Here is a 4,336-nt window from a genome sequence, read left to right on the forward strand (position 1 = left end):
ATGTGTTGTTGTTGTTTTTGATGTGTTGTTGTTGTTTTTGATGTGTTGTTGTTGTTTTTGATGTGTTGTTGTTGTTTTTGATGTGTTGTTGTTGTTTTTGATGTGTTGTTGTTTACAGCTTCATTATAACTACTGAGGCCTGAAAAAATAAAGGAAAAAGGATTTATCAACACTTTGTGCTGCTTCTTAATTCTTCAGCTTGAAAAGTTCAAGTTTACACCTAAAACCATAAACTGTGACTCATCGTTCTCTTTGCCGTCTGACATTAAGAGGCCAACGGTCCGGTTGACCCGGTTCTACTGGAACCAGAACATCTGCTCCTCCTCCAGCTGCTGTGGTTCTGAGTCAAACCAGCCTGTTCCCCTCCTGGCCTGTGGGGGCGCTGCACCAAGACCCACTGAGGGAAACGACACAAAAACCTCTGAAGATGCTGAGCACAACCCAGAAGAGGTTTGGAGGACCAGAGGTCAGAGGTCGACTAGTGTTCACACCTCTCCAACTGGACCGGACTTTGACTAGGCAAACAGACTTTAGTTGGACTGTTGGGAATGACGTCACCTTATTTTCCTTGATGCTGATTGGCTGGAAGACTGTGAATCTTAGCTTCCATGGTAATGCCAAGTTGGTTTCCATGGTAACTCCAATTAAGGTAAACTATTAGAAAATACAGCTATTAGTGTTTTTAAGGGACGGAGTCTCAAGTGTTTTCAGCCGTTAGTGACCCAGTCGTCTCTAATCCCTGAGATTATGTTGGTCCAGATTATGTTGGTCCAGATTATGTTGGTCCAGTGTAATTAGATTAAATGCAACTTTATAAAAGTATAAATTTATTTTATTTTCATGTTTTCATTTATTACGATTTTCCAAACAGTCAAACTCTGAGAAAAACTCAAACCAGTTACAACTCGTCTGCATGTAACTTGTCAGGTTTTAATGCTGACATCACAGGAAATAAATCATCATGACCTCTGACCCCAGAACACAATCCTGAACTCCCTCAGAGCAGCAACATCTGAACGAGTGAGTTTCAGGGTCAAAGGTGAGAAACGATCTGGAAGAAGGAACTGCTGCTGATGCTTGAGGCGTTTCTGAAAACATCCAGATGAACATTTACAGCAAATTATCCCCGAATCAGAAGATTTAATGTTTTCATGTTTTAATGATTTATTGTTTTATTGTTTTAATGTCGGTCACTTCTCAAAGCAAGAAGAAATTTCTTTTGAATTAAACAGAACATTCATCAAGAAATGCAAAAGAAAAACAAACTGACTCACTTTGATCTCTGCAGTTCAATCAGAAATCCATAAAATGAAACTTCAGAATAACAACAAATATCAGCAGAAAAGCAGAAAACTTCAAATGCCGACTAAAAATCTCATCATAAATACAAATCCATAAAAAAATGTAAAAATATTGAATCATTTCTGTTTTTAATTCACAATAAAATGTTTCAAACCATCCAGTAAATGTTGCTGAACTGTTTTACAGCTGTCATTTATTTAAAGTATGCTAAGATATTTGCAAAAATACTTCATAAGATTTTGTGTTTTCGCAGCATCTTCAACACATCAACCAAATAAATTATGAATAAAAACCTGAAAAAGAACAGCAGTGTTGTTCTAGTGTTTGGTAAACTATAGACGCTAATCCTGGCCAGCTAGCCTGGAAGCTAACGGCATTTTAAAGATCTGGATAAACCCCAGAAACATTCAAGATGTTAAAGTTCAGCTGAACTCAGATCAGAAACTTTTACCCTGAATGTTCCTGGAGGTCAATAAACCAATCTGCGTTCAGAGTCCAGAAAAACCAAACATCTCATCAGAAAGTAAAAGAAATCCTTGAAACTCTGTGCAGAATCCTCTGGATCATCTGAACTTTGGATCCTTTAAATCCACCCAACACTACGACGCTTTGAAATATTTTACATTTTTTAACAAAGTTTCATTTGCTGCAGGAAAAACCAAACAGGAAGAACCTGCAGAATCAAATTCCTTCAGTCACTTCGTCCTGCAGAAACTCGCTGCCCGAATTTCCCTCATGTTTTAATATGAAACATTTAAAGCTTCAGAAAAGCAGGTTTGGCCTCAGGTCAGTTTATGAAGCTACTTGCATATCAGAACATGTTTCTGAATGAGCATCAAGCATAAGGAGCAAAAAGTCCAGCAGCGCAGACTGAACATGACCAACCTGATCTCCTCTCAGGGAGGAACATGGAAACGTTTATGGGCTTCATGTTTAGGAAACAAGATCAAGATTAAAATGTCTTGGTTCTGTTTTTAATTAGAAATAAAAGCATTAGATTGCAGAACAGAGGTGAATGTTTGTGCAGCATATTTCCACCTGTAATAATGCTGCAGCCTCATGATTTTAAAATCTTAATGTTTCTAAGCTCAAATGAACCAGCGAAGGAGGAGATGCTCCACTTTCTTTATGAAAAGTAAAATTATTTTCTAAAAGGAAAACATCAGCAGGGCATCAAGAGCCTAAAATAAAAACTAAAGTTTTCTGTCACCGATTTCACATTTTAATCCTGATTCCTGTTTGGGATGAAATCAAACGACTATTAAAAAGTTTAAAATCTAAAATGATCAAACTGTTTAAAACTAAGATTCATTAAAACTGTTATAAAACCTTTTTTCTGTTGTCAAATCTGGAGGATTTGATGAGATTAGATTTTATTCTGGCAGATTTTTAGCTTCAGATTTGATGATTTTCCTTCCTGGTTTTGCAGAAGCATCTGAAACTGGAGCTGATGGTGAAACTGCTGGATCGTTTCTGCAGACACACAGCGGGCTTCATGTCCGGCTGGAGCTCCTGCGCGCCGCTGGGAGCAGAACCGGATCCAGGCCCGGAAATGTTGGAACATTTACGCATCAATCAGAGAGCAGAGCTGCTGTTGTTCTGCTTCAACACGATGCAGCTCCGGGTTCAGCTGCTGAGCGTTTGGACCCGCAGAGCAAAGAGCAGGATGATTAACACCAAACAATGCGGGGACGAACCATGATGAAGCAGCACAAAGACACAGACAGGCTGCATGAAGCTGCAGCTCCTCCATCAGCTGCTCAGAAGTGAAAACCCTCTGACCTGATCGCAGCTGCAGCAGTCCGTCCACCCAGCGGCGCCCCGCGGCTCCTCTGACCGCAGCCGCGGCTCCTCCTGCGGCGGCAGCAGCGTCTTCCGTTCCGGTCCGGAGCTGGAGCTTCGCACCGCGGATCCCCGGCACCGTCTGACCGCGGATCAGCCTCCCTGGAGCCGCTCTCTATTGTCCCCGGAGGCCCCGCCCACCGAGCCCAAACAGCCAATCAGAGTGGAGAGCTGCGGGGCGCCACGAACAGCGGGGCGCCTTAATGACGGCGGGAATTTATACTTTCAGGTTAAAATTGAGTTATGATTGGAAATAAATGAGCAGAAAAACAAACATGTTTATGGATAAAAATGGTTTCTGTTTTTATTTTATTCCTCCAACTTCTCAAGCTGAGAAAATAGTTTCAATCTGCTGGGAAACAGATTTAATCCATTCTGATTAAATATGTTCCTGAAAAAGAGTTTTCTATCTTTAATAAATCCTGATTTAGCTGGAAATGAAAGCAATTTTCTGACAGCAATAGAAACACACATCATTACACATAAAATCATACATACATATCATATAAAACCTATTTTTCAGGATTAAAATGTTTGAATTTAACCTCCTGCACAAAAACATTTATATACTTTATGTAAAATTAACAAAAACAAGAAACAAAGATTTTGAAAGAAGTTTATTTTCTTTCCAAACCTGCATTTGTTGCTGCAATTGATTATTTTCCAGCTTCTGCTGTTTACATTAAATATGAAATATGGACATTATTAACAGAATAACTTAAAGAACCAAGCAGAAGCTGAATTAAATGGTCATGTTTTAAACCATCAAAAAATATTTGATAAAATGACAAACAGTTGACAGAAAAATTATTTAATTAAATCAGTTCACATTTATGCAGATTTTAAATTACTGGTAATAATTTACAAGTTTATATGTGAAAAATATATTTTTAATCTAAGATTATTATTGATTCTCTAATAAAATCCAGACTGAAAACAGCAGAGGGCAGCCAGGCTGATGCTAATGCTAATGCTGATGCTAATGCTAGCAGAGCGCTCCGGCCTTGGTGGTCAGGAAGGTTCCTGCAGAAATTGGTGAAACAATAAACTGAATGAAAGTTTCTGCAACTCAAAATCCGACCAGAGCAAAAACCTTTACCAGGTTTTAACAGAAAGCTGAGCTGAGATTCATGTCAGGAATTTTCTGGAAAAAAACTTTGGAGATTTTCAACTTCTGAAATTCAGAGATTTC

At 39.0% G+C, this 4,336-nt stretch overlaps 1 protein-coding gene across 1 annotated transcript in view; it reads right to left on the bottom strand.

Annotated features, from left to right (window-relative positions):
* The window catches only part of LOC103153055 (serine/threonine-protein kinase SBK1-like), a 16,286-nt gene extending 12,962 nt beyond the window's left edge, over positions 1–3,324 (bottom strand). The window contains exon 1 of the mRNA XM_007573837.2: positions 3,085–3,324. The gene's annotated coding sequence lies outside the window, so the exon portion shown is untranslated. The remainder of the gene's footprint in view (positions 1–3,084) is intronic.
* Between the last annotated feature and the right edge of the window lie 1,012 nt (positions 3,325–4,336).

Source organism: Poecilia formosa, unplaced genomic scaffold (genome assembly GCF_000485575.1).
Source record: "Poecilia formosa unplaced genomic scaffold, Poecilia_formosa-5.1.2 Scaffold339, whole genome shotgun sequence".
Lineage (NCBI taxonomy): Eukaryota > Metazoa > Chordata > Actinopteri > Cyprinodontiformes > Poeciliidae > Poecilia > Poecilia formosa.